The sequence below is a fragment of the Melospiza melodia genome, unplaced genomic scaffold (assembly GCF_035770615.1).
Source record: "Melospiza melodia melodia isolate bMelMel2 unplaced genomic scaffold, bMelMel2.pri scaffold_47, whole genome shotgun sequence".
Taxonomy (NCBI): domain Eukaryota; kingdom Metazoa; phylum Chordata; class Aves; order Passeriformes; family Passerellidae; genus Melospiza; species Melospiza melodia.
This window is the reverse complement of record NW_026948793.1, coordinates 3,140,948-3,154,724: the sequence shown is the minus strand read 5'-3', so window position 1 is coordinate 3,154,724 and position 13,777 is coordinate 3,140,948. Positions and strand designations below refer to the sequence as shown.

The 13,777-nt window shown below is 49.4% G+C and overlaps 1 pseudogene; it reads left to right on the top strand.

Annotated features, from left to right (window-relative positions):
• LOC134434770 (cytochrome b-like) overlaps positions 1-10,580 on the top strand; it is a 56,807-nt pseudogene extending 46,227 nt beyond the window's left edge.
• Positions 10,581-13,777: the final 3,197 nt, after the last annotated feature.

Genomic DNA, 13,777 nt, shown 5'->3' with positions numbered 1-13,777 from the left:
GGGTTTAGGCAGACAAAGATAAATTTGTTAAGAGTCCATTGGACACAGCACCTTCAGAAGGAACAATTATTGTTGGAATGCTCCCACATGGAGCAACAGAAGAAGGTTTTAATCTTAGCTCATATGCACCTGTGCAAGTGAAATAATAATATAATAAATAAGTATATACATATTTATAGGATAATAAGACCTTCATGTTTATATTTATGGATTTATATATATATGTGTCTATATCTACATATCTATATCTATATTTCTATAACAATATGTACATATAAAATAAGAATAATGTGAAATAGTGCTGACAATACTAATTTGGTATCTTTGGCTGCTCAAGGATGTAACACTAAATACCCTACAGAACAGGATTGGCCAGGACCTTAATGTCAGTTGCCAACTTTGTGAGATTGTATACAATGAAAAAGGAGGAAGGGAGGAAATTGGCTATTTTTGCAGCGTTTGCTGATACTGTGATGCAGAGTGCTTTGTCTGTTCCTATGAAAAATACAGTGATTAAGCCTGCAGGGTTTTTCATGTACCAGATTATGCACAAGCTGCAGGATTGGTTGCACGGGTGAAGGGGTAGTTAAAAGAGCAGTTGGAAAAATGAGGAGATGGGAACCTTTGTCCATGGAGAACCCATCTCCCAGATGTGCTCCATGCCCTTCACAATGGCCCACTGGGGAAATGGAACCCCCTGGCTGTGCACGGCTGCCCCCAATTTGCAAATCCAGCCATGGGCAGTGAGACTTGGGCTGCCTGGGAAATTGTTCTGGCTGTGATGGCCCCTGGCAGGGCCAGCCCAGAGGCTGCAGGGCTGGGCCTTCATGCGTTGGAATTAATGTCGAGAAATTCAAAGCAAATGAGAGCTATCAGTACTGAAACAGGAATTCAGATTCCTCCAGGACACTTTGCTTTGGTAACTGCTCCCTTGGAGCTTGGCCTTGCAAAGTGTTCCTGTCATGGCAGGAGGAATTGATGCAGAATATCAAGGAGAAATTACAGTAATTCTGTCAAACTATAGTGACCAGGATTGGATTATTCAACCCCATGACAGAGTAGCACAATTACTGATCTTGCAATTTTAAGAACGATTTTGAAAAAAGGAGATTCCGCTCTAATCACCACCGTTTGTGGAGATAAAGGGTTTGGATGCAGCAGCCCTGATAATGGAGCCAGAGTGTGGGTCCAGAGGCCAAAAGGCCCTCCAAAGGCAGCTGAAGGAGCAGCTCCTAGGAAAGACAACTCTGAGTCCTGAACCCTGGGCAGGAACAATGGGAATGTGTCCCTGCAGCCAGGGATTCTGAGTGAGAACAAGGAGATTTGACAGGATTTTTACACATCCTGCCAGACCAAATCTCCTTGTTTGCCCCAAGGGCCCTTGTGGAAAATGCTCTGATCCACGGGGCTCCATGTGAAGGCTGCTGTGACACTGAGGGACTTGCACAGGAATTCCATCCAGGAGCCTGGGTGTCCCTCAGGGCCTGGGACCCGGCCCCTTCCAGCCAGAGGGGAAAGGGCCCCCCAAGCCTTGTTAGCCACAGACAGCATGGGAAAGCTGAACAGCAAAGGGCCTCGGGGCATTATTCTGGAATTAAAAAGGTGCCCAGCTCCATGCACAACAGAATTCTTGTTCCTAATTGGATTGAGAAAAATGAATGAAGAACAGTGTCACTAAAGTACTCCTGATGTCTGTAAGGTGTACCTTGATAGTCAGCCAGAATCTTTGTCTGTCACAAACACCTCCAGTGTTTCACCAAGGGATTGGTCATCAAAATGTAATGATGAGTTATGATGGATTGCTGACTTATTCTTTTGTAAATCTTTGCTAAAGATCATGTGCTTTGCTGAGCTTATCCTTTTGTAATTCTTTGCAGCTGAGCATGATATAAATGACACAATTCCTTCAGTTGATGTCTGTGTCTTTGGTAGTGACCCTGCCCACTGGGGACACAGGGGCCCCTCTTGCCTAAGTGTTCCCTGGCAAGGCAAAAGCCCTCCCTCCAAAATTCCCCCCTTCACACCCTGAGCATGATGTGCCCTGGTCTGGGCTATGCCCGGGCTCAGTTGGGGTCCCCTGTCCTGGCTGTGTCCCTGCCCAGCTCCCCTGCAGCCCCAGCCCCTCCCCAGCGTGGCTGATGAGGGGCAGGACAGGCCTTGGCTGTGCTGCAGCTCAGCAAGAACAAAACCATCTCTGTGTGCCCAGCCCTGTGCTCAGCACCCGGCCCAGCAGTGTCTCAGTGCCAGGGGCTGTGCCCTCAGTCCCTGCCAGGGGTTTCCATGGCAACTGCCAGGCCAGGTGACCCAGGTGTCCCCCCAGTGCCGGTTGCCATGGAAACAGTGCCCAGCCCTGCCCCTTTCTGTCTGGCTGACCTGGCCTTTGGCCCTGGCAGTGCCGGTGGCTGCTGGTTCCTGGTGCCTGAGCGGCCAGCGCGGCACAGGGCAGGTGGCCATGGCACAGTCCCCAGCAAGGGATCCCCTCTGGCTCTGGGCACTGACACCAGCCCTGAGCAAGGGCCCAGGGCAGCTTTCCATGGCCACCAACCATCACAAGGGGGCCGGGCATTGGTTGCCATGGCACCAAACCAAGGAAGGGGTCCCTGTGGCCGTTGCCATGGCACCTGGTGGCACCAACGAGTGTCACTGGAATTGTACCTGGAACAGCCCTGGCACCGCTTTGTCCCAGGGTTGCCATGGCAGCTGGGGACAGCATGGCTGGGGCTCTGCAAGGGCCCTGGGGCAGACGGGAAGGAGCAGCAGAGCAGGGGCTGATTCATCCCCAGTGCGCTGCACAGCCCAGGGCAGCATCCCAGAGCGTCCTCATGGAGCTGCCAACAACATCCCCCCTCTGCAGCCCTGGCCTCTCCCCCAGCTCACACAGGTGCCACATCCTTGCAGGCACAGACACGGCAGCACTGGCTCAGCAGCCCCTGTTTGCATTGCACAGAGCAGGGGGAGCACCCCCATGCTGTTGCTGTGGGGACATGAACCTGAGGGAGCACAACTGCCATCAGCCCCTGGGGCCAGCAAGGGCTGGGGGACACCAGGGAAACCACTCAGCTTTGTCCTGGCCTCTGCAGTCAGCCAGAAAGTTTGTTCCCATCAGCTGGGAGTGCCCTGTGAGTGCCATCCTGTGGGTGTCCTGGGATGGCACTCAGGGTGATCTGTTCCATAACCTTGCTGGGCACCCAGGTCAGGCTGACAGGCCTGGAGGTCCCCAGATCCTCCTTCCAGCCCTTCTTGGGGATGGGCTCACACTGGCACCTCCAGTCCTCTGGGAGCTCCCTGCTGAGCCAGCACTGATGGTAAATGATGGAGCGCAGCCTGGGGAGCTCATCTACAGCTCCCTCATTGCCCTAGGATGGATCCTGTCTGCTCCCATTCACCTGTGAGCATCTGAGTAGCTCAGCAGGTCACCCACTGCTTCCTCCTGGATTCCAGGGGCTGTTCTGCTGCCTGTGCCCATCTACCAGCTCAGGAGAACACTTGTCCTGAGGATATCCTCCCCTAATATTGAAAATTGAAACAAACTAGGGGTAAAGTAGCTCAGCCTTTTCCTTATCTTGTGTTACTATATTCTCCTCTGCAACCAATAAAGAGTAGAGGTTCTCCTACTCCTCTTTTTTGCAATTATTTTTTTATAAAAACATTTTTATTCTTTTTGCAGAACCCTCCAGGTTAAGTTTTAATAGAGTTTTCAACTCTCAGCTTTTCTTTCTGTATGACCCAGCAACATCCTTAAAGACTTCCTGAGTTGCTGGTCCTTTTTCCAACCCTGAGTCTCCAGAAAAGCTCCATGGGCAGCCAGGCCAGTCATTTTCCTCACTAGCTCATCTTCTGCCGCACTGGGACAGGCTGCTTCTTCCCCCTTATGATTACTTTCTTGAAATGTGTCCATCCTTCCTGGATCCCTTTGTTGTTAAGGGCTGTTTCCCTTAAAGCAATCAGTACCTTATTTGGTATTCCCCAAATCTGCAGCCTAAACAGGCCAAAGTCTGCCCTTCCTATTTCCAGTGCAGAAGTTTTGTTACTGCCCCTCCCTCTTTCACAGAACATTGAACACTTCATTATTTCATGGTCACTGTGCCCCAGGCAGCCCCACATCTGCCACCAGCCCTTCTCTGTTTGTGAACAGCAGCAGACAGAGCTTTCCTTGGCAGTGGGAGTGTTACCAAAAATTTAGTAAAACAGAAAATTCCTTAACCCCAGTGTAGCATTAAGAAGCAGCATTCTTTATTCAGCTGGATGCACAGGGGAGAGCTCCTCCAAAAGATGTGCAAGCTGAGTACAGGAAAGTTTCTGTTTATATTCTGTATTTTGCATACATATTCATTGATTGTCCTGGACTAAAAATACATATGATAATCATTTCCCCAAAATCATTAACATATTTCCCCTCCCCTTTACCCATGCATTCTCCTGTCCTGGGGGTCTCCCTGGTGGTCCCTGGTGGTCGTGGATCCCAATGTTCCAGTGGCCCTGGCTGAGCTGGCAGGACACTGAGGCTGCTGAACTTGCTGTTCCCCTTCTCACACAATGGGCATTGTGTGGTTTCCACAGGCCTGGGGTTGTGGAGAACAAGCTCCAGGCGTCAGCTCACCTGGTGGAGACAATTTATCATCTGGTAGCATGTGGTCACAGAGTGGGCTATGACATCACAGAGTGGGTTAGGTGAGGTCATCGAGCAGCCATGGCATCATAGTCTGCCTTTGTGACATCAGAGATCCAGCTGTGACATCACAGGGCAGGGGTCTGACATCACAGTGCAGACTATGGCATCACAGACTCTGGTGTGACATCAGAGACCAGCTGTGTGACATTGGAGAATGGGCTGTGACATCCCAGAGCAGGCTGTGACATCCCAGAGGGCCTGTGTGACATCACAGAGGGGCTGTGTGACATCCCAGCAGGTTGTGTCAGGTCACTGGGTTGGTCACTCTGCCCGAGCTCCCCCTCACAGTTTTTCCCAACAACTCCAATGCTGTCCATGCCCAGCAGGGTCCCTGTCTCCCAGGATCCCCCCAGCCCACCTGGAGCCACAGCCTCCACCAAAGGATGTTCCACAGGATCCACCCTAGAGCTTGACAGGGGACAAGGGGCCAGGGCTGTGTGACCAGGACATCAAGGACTGGGATTATCCAGGTCACTGTGGCCTGGATTGGGCTCCCCAGGGCAGGAAAGATGTCTGGCAGCTGGAGCAGGGTCTGGGAAGGGCCTCCAAGGTGGGGCTGAAGCCCTTGGGCTGTGAGCAGAGGCTGAGGGAGCTGGGCTGTTCCAGCCTGGAGCAGGGAAGGCTGAGGGGCTCCTCATCCCAGCCTGGCAGTGCCAGCGAGGAGGGGATGGAGAACACAGAGCCAGGCTCTTCACCAGGGGGCCTGGTGAGAGACAATGGGTGGAAGGGTTGGATGAGGGAAATGTTGGGGAGGGGGTAGGGACAAAGTGTGATTGATTGTCAGCCATGAGGAGTCTTGATTTTCATATCGGTTCAAAATGCATTAGAAGGTGTTGGGGGCCAATACAAACTGGACATTGCTGATATCAACCTAAACTGGAAAAGACAACTGAACAGGACAAAACTGTTCTCTCTTCCTTGTTTTCAATATAGTATATTCATTTTGAATACACTTCTGAAATGTCACTAATTAACCACAGAAGAATTAGAAACTTAAATGATTCCCTGAGACGTCCCTTGTTTGGTTATTTTCAACAAATATTTATGAGCTTTTCTAACTGAATTCCTGAAAAGCTCAAGAAAGAAGAGGCCTCTGGAGCAGTAAAAATCATCATCAGCCTCCAAGTGGCTGAGGATCCATCCTGATCAGAGCAGCAATGAACAGAAATGGGCACAGCTTTGTGGCTGCCCCAGCTCTGGGATGGGCCCTGGGCCTGGAGCAGGAGCAGCACTTGAGGGCCCCAAGGCCGGGGCTCTTGTGCTGCCCTGGGCAGATGGGATGGCAGCAGGGGCTGCAGAGCTCTCAGCACCTCAGCCCGAGGGGAGCCGGGCAGCCAGGGAGCCTCCTTTGGCCTTGGCCAAGCACCTTCCCCCATGGCTGGGGCTGAGTCCTGTGGCAGCTGCAGCTGCTGCTGTGCCCTTGCCAGGGGCTGAGGCTGTGGGCAGTGCCCAGAGCAGCCTAGCCTGAGCAGAGCTGTGGGGCCAGAGCTGGCTGGGCTGGGCTGGGGAGAGGCCCTTGGTGCTGCCCAGAGCTCAGGGCAGCTGGCAGAGCTTGCAGGGAGCTGGGCTGGGCTCAGAGAGCCTGGCCCAGAAACCATCAGTGTCCATCCCAGCCTGGCTGAGCGTGCAGGGGCAGGACTCAGGCCAGGCCTTGTGGGGCAGGGCCAGCACCTGTGCAAGGCATTGCAAACAGGCAAGTGGCCCAGAGAGGAGGCTGCTCTGTGCCCTTGGTGGCATGGAGAGAGCAGGGAGGGGGTGCAGGACATTTGCCAGCACCAGCCTCTGAGCCCATCCCTTGGCAACCCTGGCTGCTGAGCTCAGCTTTGGCCTGGGCTGAGTTTGGCTGTGGCCCAGCTCCTTTGTCTTGCGGGGTTCAGGGCCTGTTCCCAACCATGGCCAACCCTGGCTGCTTCTCTGCTGACCTAGAAGCAGGCAGAGCCTGGGGCAGGGCTGTCTGTGCAGCCCCACAGGTGCCACGGGCTCTGCAGGAGCTGGCAGAGGCTGCCTAGCAGGGAGGCCATGGGGCACAGAGCCCCAAGGCTGCTGTGGGCACCTCGGCACAGGGGCCGTTCCCACCTGCAATGCTCCTGGCCTGGGCCTGCACAGGGGCCGGGCCACCATGGCTGGGCCAGCACAGGGCCACAAAGGGGCCACGCAGCCGCTGCCAGGGCTGACAGCAAGGCCAGGCAGACACAAGCAATTGCTGAGCATGGCCTGCGCTGGCCAGGCCTGACTGTGCCAAAGGCAGAGCTCAGCTTCCCTGGGGCCTGCAGGAACACTCCAGAGCCCAAAGAGCCTCCATGGCTGTGCTGGAGACCAAGGCTGCAGGAGGGAAATGCAGGGCTGCTGTGGGATGGGCAGGGCATTTATTTCCAGCACACACCTCAGCTCTCTGATGATCCTGGCACCATGCTGGGCCCTGTTTCAGAGTGGAACAGAGCAGATGTTGATGGGACAGGAGCCCCACATGTCTCTCTGTGATCTGCAGCTTGCAAGGTGCTCTGCTGTCCCTCAGGTGCTCTCAGAGAGATCCAATCCCAGCTGGGCACCTGAGGCCACAAGTGGCACTGCCTGCTCATGGGCACAGAACTGATGTCTGCCTGGAAAGAGGCACAGGTGTTAATATCTGTTAGTTTCAAAATAAAAAGGAAATTTTTATTCTCTGAGTTGTTTGAGTACTTTTAAATAGTGATCACCAATGATCAGTCTATTATTTCCTCTTTCTCTTCCTTCATGTGTTTCCATCTCTCCTGTTTAAATGGCCATGTCTAAGGACATCTCTTCACTAGACTAGATGGAACTATGCCTTTTCCATTGCTCTCAGAATTCCTCGTCCAGATGCTCTCTGGTCATTCAAGTGCCTCTCAATTGACTGGTTTCATGCTTTGAGCTGCAGGGAGTTGCGAAATCTTTCTGATGTTCAAATAAATACCACATTAGTCAACATCTTAATTGTGCTTATCACAGAATTGATGATCATATATGTCTTTGTCTATAACTGCTCCTGTCTGGAAATCTCTCTGGGATGGTTGACATGTCAGATGCTGCTGGGACATCCCAGAGAGCTCAAGGAAGAGCTGTGATGTTTATTAAACTGTATCATGTACAACTTGTGTTTGTTGGCAAGAAACCTTCCTGTGCCTCTGAGTATCACCAGTCCCTGAGCCCAAAGGACACAAACCTGATGTGTTGTGATTCCCAGTGCAGGGGCTGCACTTGGACCTTGGCTCTGCACAGGAGAGCTCTTCGTCCCCTTTCTCTCTTTTCCTCCCCCTGGTCATGGAGGGAGCTCCTGACTTCAGCCTGTGACGCGTGTGTGCAAAGAGCAAATCTGGGCAGAATCGGGGCAGGGAGGGTTTGGGGGATCTTGGGACCTGTGCTGGTCACAGAAAGTGTTTTCCATTGCTCTGAGACTGTCTGCTGGGGAAAGTGGATTTAATATCCTGCAGAGGAATGACTTTTGCATTTGATGGAACTTTGACTTCTCTTGGCTTTGTTGGCTGACAATAAATGAACAGCCCTCTGTGTCTCGGGCAGCTCCTTCTCCAAGGAAAGCAGGTGGGAGTTGGAACCAAGGAGCTGAAAGCTGCAGGTGCAGCCTGGGCTGGAGGGAGCTCAGATTTGCACAAGGCTGCTCTGAGTGCCAGGGCTTGGATGGGGGAAGTGGTGGGGTGGGGGTAGGGACAGAGTCTGATTGATTATCAGCCATGAAGGGTCTTGATTTTCATATCCATTCAAACTGCATGAAGAGGTACTTGGATTCAATGTCAATTGGAGACTGCACATATCAATTTATTAACAGGGAAAAGAACTTAAACAGGACCAAAAAAAAAGTTTGCTCAATGTCTTTGTAAATATAATACATCAACTCTGACTACTCTTCTGAAATCTGTCCAATTAACCACAAAAGACTTGGAAACTGAAATATAATTCTTCCAGAGGCTTGGCTTGTTCAGGTGTTCTGAATGTCAATAAGCCTTGGGACACTGAATTCCTGCACTGAAGAGCTGAAGGCTGAACAAGGCTCTGCAGCAGGAAAATTCAGCAGCAGCCTCCAAGGTTGATGCTGAAGGATCAACCTGAGGATGTCAGCAGCCCCCACTGAGGCCATCCCTGCCCAGAGACCGTGGGGGAATGGGCAGACAAGGAGAGCGTCCCTGGCGCTGGGGCAGCACAACTCAGAGGCACCAGGGGCTCCAGCTGGGAAATGGAGTGGGGAATGTGGCTGGGAAAGCCCTGCCTGGGCTGGGCCAAGCAGGACACACAAGCTCTGACTCCCCCCAGAAAGCTCACTCAAAGAGACATTTTAGAGGAATTACAATTGTTTGTCTCCTCTGAGTTCAACTCACTGGAGAAATACCAGCAAGAGATTCTCAGGGGCTCAAAAAAACAAAAAAAACAGCCTTTACTGAGAACTTTAGACAATGAGAGAAAATTTGGCAAATGGTTTATTATGACATTGTAGTGGTTTTGGTTTGGTTAATTTAACATTTTTCTAATCTTGAGATTTCTTAATTAATGTATTGATGAGTGTAATGGGTTTTAGTGTCAGTTTGTTATTTATGTATTTATTTTGTTGTGAGATAGGATTAGGAGAAAGGTAAAGTAGGCCTAACATTTTAAAAGGCTATCAAGAAATTTTTATTAAAAGTAAATTCAAAAAGAAAAAAGTAGTAAAAATTAAAATAAATTCTTTAGAACACTGTTTTTTCTTTTTAAAGTTTTATTTTTACTGCCAATGTACAGTAAACTTAAAATTTCTAGGTATTTACTATTTCTAGAATAGTCTTCTTTAAATTTACTTTGGGAGAGAAGTTTTTCTTGTAAATGTATGGAGATTTTTTTACAAGAAGAAAAATTGTTTTTTTTTTTGATTCTTAATTCTGACATGGATAACATTTGTCTGAGGAACTCTTTTATTGTGAAGTTTTTGTTGCTACAAGCCTTTTTGAAGCTTATAGATGGGCCATGTTGACTTATGGGGTATTTTTTTAAAGATGAGTTCTTTAAGTGTAAAAGTTTTTATTTTTTACTTTTTAAATTATTTTTATCTCTGCAAATAGAGATCTTCTCTTGGGGATACTGGACTACTTTTTATTTTTTTTCCCCCTGTTTTAATGTACTATGGAAATATTGCTATTTTAACATTTGTTTAATTTTAGCATGCAGGTTTCTGTTTGATATTATTTTTTAATGTTTTTTTGTACTATAAAAAAAAGTTGTTTTTCTTTATAGTTATAAAAGGATTTTAGTTTTATGATTAAGGTATTTTTCCTTCTTTTTTATTTGGGATTTAATTTCTTCATTACTGACTTGGATGGTTTTTTATTGTTTTTTTAATATGCATGCATTTTGTTGGTTTTTTTTTTCTTTTACTTGAAAGAGGATTGAAGCATTGAAAGGACTAACACCTGACCTGCCGGTAACTTGTGGTGGAAGTTGTGGTTGGGTTGTGTAAGGATTGGTTTTATGGTTGGTTTTTGGCTTTTTTTATGTTTAAGTTTTTAGTTGTAAGGTTATTTTGTATGGGTTGTAGGTTGTAGGGGTTTTTTGTTTTAGTTGTGTTGGGGGGAGGGGACTTGGTAAGATTTCAATAGCTGTGTCTTGCTTTGTTCTGGTTGGGGTTTTGTATCCTCTTGTTTTCCTGTTTGGTAGTTGTTGGGGTTTGGTTTGGTTAGAATGGGGCCAATGTGGAGAGGGGCAGCCTGGGGAGGGAATAAGGGGCTCAGCCCATGGCAGGGTTGCTTGATTTGGTTGGGTTGGGTTTAGTTTGGTTTGGTTGAGATGGGGGCCAGGGCCAGGGCCTGCTGATTCTTTGTTGACTGGCAAAGAAAGAGGAGGTTCCTGGACTTTTTCATCTTTAACATTTGTGTTTCACAGAGATGTGTTCAGTATCTCAGCGGTGTAAGAGATTGTCACTTATACGAAAAAGTTTTACTTTTGAAAATTCTTCTCATCTCAAATCACAACAGACATTAAGTCAACATAAAACACTTCTCAAAGCATTGACTTGAGCCATTCAACTTCACAAATTCTAAGCCTGTTCCATTTCATATTAATCAAAATTTGCCGTAGCACAGAAACAGAAGAAGACACAGAAAGAGAGCAAGGCAAAAAGATGCAGAGAAGCACACACACAGTTACCAACTCCTGGATTCCAGCACTGTTCAGGTGGAAATTCCAAGAGGAGGTAGGGTCAAGATGTGTGCTTGCCTTGTGGTCAGTCTTCAATACCACTTGGTCTTCCTGGGCCCTTCCTTCAGGTGGGACTTGGGGTCATTTGGTCCCTCAGGAGCTGGGCTGGGTCTGCAGAGGTGGCTGTGGAGCATTGCCTGTGCTGTGCCAGGGACTGGCAGACACTGCTGGGCTGGGATAGAGGCTCTGGGGGGATTGGGGCTACAGGGCAGGTCAAGGCTGGACCTGCCCCTTCCTCCCTCACACAGGAAATGTTTTGAGCCAAAAATCTCCTCCAGTCTGACACAACAGGCAATGTTGGAGGTGGAACCCCAGTTCTGGCCATGGGCGCCTGGAAGGGAACGGCAGTTCTTTTCCGTAGGAAGGAAAGCACAGAGCCCCAGTGTTTGGAAGGCTGGTGAGAGCCTCACAAGGCCAAGGCCAGCCAGACTTCTCAGGAATGGTAGATTTTGTCTGGGAGCAGTCTTTGGATTTAGGGAATTTTGGAGGTGAAAACACAATCTCGGCCATGGACACCTGGAGAAGCAGGACAGTCCTTTCCCATAGGAAGGAAAGCACAGAGATTTCCCCAATGTTTTGGGGACAGATGGGAAGTGACCCTTGTGAAACCACTGCAGCCAGATTTGTCCTGGCAATATTCCTTTGGGAGCAATCCCTGGATATAAGGAAATTCGGAGGAGAAATCCCAAATCTGACCATGGGTTCCTGGAGGAGAAGGAGAGTTCTTTTCCATAGGAAGGAAAGCATGGAGTCCCTGTGCTTCAGCAGCAGATGAGAAGAGATCCTCAACATGCCAGGGTCAGCTGGACCAGTCAGGTGGCCCCTGGGAGGCCAAACCAACCAGACCTGTTCTTTGTTCCTTTGGTTTTTTGGGGCCCCACACTGCCACAATGGTGCCTTGAATCTATGAGGCCCCACAGTGCCATAATGCTGACCTGTTTCTATGGGGTCCAGCAGTGTCACAATGGTCCCTTGATTACAAAAGACCTGCAGTGTCACAATAGACCCTTGGTTCAATGGAGTCCAAAGTGTCACAATGGCCCCTAGGTTTCAGAAGGCCCCACAGTGTCACAATGGTCCCACTGATTCCATCAGGCCTTGCAGTGTCACAATGGTCTCCGTGGTTCCCCAGGTCCCACAATGTCATGTAACTCTTCTTTTCCATGAGCTTTGCAATGTCACAATGGACCTTTGGACCCTGGGGTTTGCAGTATCACAATGGTCTCTTTGGTTCCACCGCGTCATAATGGACCATTGATGACAGGAGGTCACTCTGTGTCACCCTGGAGCTTTGGTTCCATGCAGGCCTGCAGTGTCACAATGAACCCTTGGTTCAATGGAGTTCCACAATGTCACCATGGCCTCGAGGTTCCGTGAAGCCCTGCAGTGTCACAATGCTTTGCTTATTCCATGGGGCCTCATAGTGTCACAATGATCTCCATGATTTCATGAGTCCCCTCAGTGTCACAATGGCCCCTTGGTTCCATGAGGCTGTCAAGTGTCTAAGTGAAGTTAAATGCTGCTAAGAGTTGTTTTTTTGCTAAGTTTTAAGTTTAATATAAGATATAAGCTAAGTTAAATATTGTTAAGTGTTAGTCCTCTTTTAAATTGCTAAGTCATAGGTTATAATTTAAGTTAAATACTGTTTAGCAGCATTTAAATTCACTTAGACCTTGTGACTTAACCTTACCTACAGGCCTGACTGATTCAGCTATCCAAGGCACTCAAACCCCTCAGAGAGCAGCATTTCTGCCACATTTCCCCAGCACAGGCACTCCTGTGTGCACACAGACACAAAGAGTCAGTGCAAGGCACCTGTGAGAAATTCCCCTGAGGGCAGGCAATGCTCACTGTTGATCCATTGGCATCTACCCAGGGGGTGAATGGTTGAGCCTGGAGGAGTGGGGGGATCAGCCCAGGCTCCGTCGTTGTTCAGGATCCCCGAGTGCAGCAAACGGGAGAGTTCCCAGCTGGGAGCGGCCCCACTCAGAGGGAGTCGCTGGCCCAGGAGTGTCATTATAGGACACAAAAGAACACAAGCTCACATCGTTGTTCTCAAGGTGAAGAAAAAAGGGCAAGTTTCTTTTCTGACTCCAACATTTACAGTTTTCCAAAAGTGACAGTGGATTGGAGGGTGACAGTGACACCTCTCCAATGACACTGGACAAACCAAAAGTCCATCAACTGTCTCCTCCTCCATAAAGGAATGCGAAACAATGAGTTACTTACAGAAAGTGTGTGAGAAAGTTCACTACAAGAATGTCAACACGAGAAGGCTTAGAAAATCTTAAAAAACCAGGATGACACAAATTGGGCTAAACTTGACCTCTGCTGACTGCCTCTCTGGTGACTGCCCCTGCACCACTGGGGCTCACTTGTTTCCTTCCTATGGAGACCATTGTGACACTGCGGAGCATTGTGGAACCAATGGGCCATGGTGACACTTAGGGACTTGTGGAACCAAGAGGAACATTGTGACCCCGCAGGGTACCATGGATTCCAGGGGCCACTGTGACACTCTGGGGCCTCGTGGAACCAAGAACATCTTTCTGTTCTCATCGAACCAAGAACATGTGGCCCAGTTGGGCCTCACAGTTCCAAGGGGCCAGTGTGAAGCAGCAGGACTTTGTGGAACCAAGAGGCTATTGCTGCATTTCAGGGCCTTGTGGAGCCAAAGGCCCATTGTGATCCTGCAGGGCACTGTGGATCTATGGAGACCATTGTGGCATTGCAAGGCTCCATGGAATCAGGGAGACAATTGTGACCCTGCAGGGTCTCATGGAAGGAAGGGGCCATTGTGAAACTAAGGGAAGTTGTGGAACCAAGGGAATCATTGTTGCACTACTGGGCCCCAATGGAACCAAGGGGCCATTGGACACAGCGGGACTTCATGGAACCTATAGACCATTA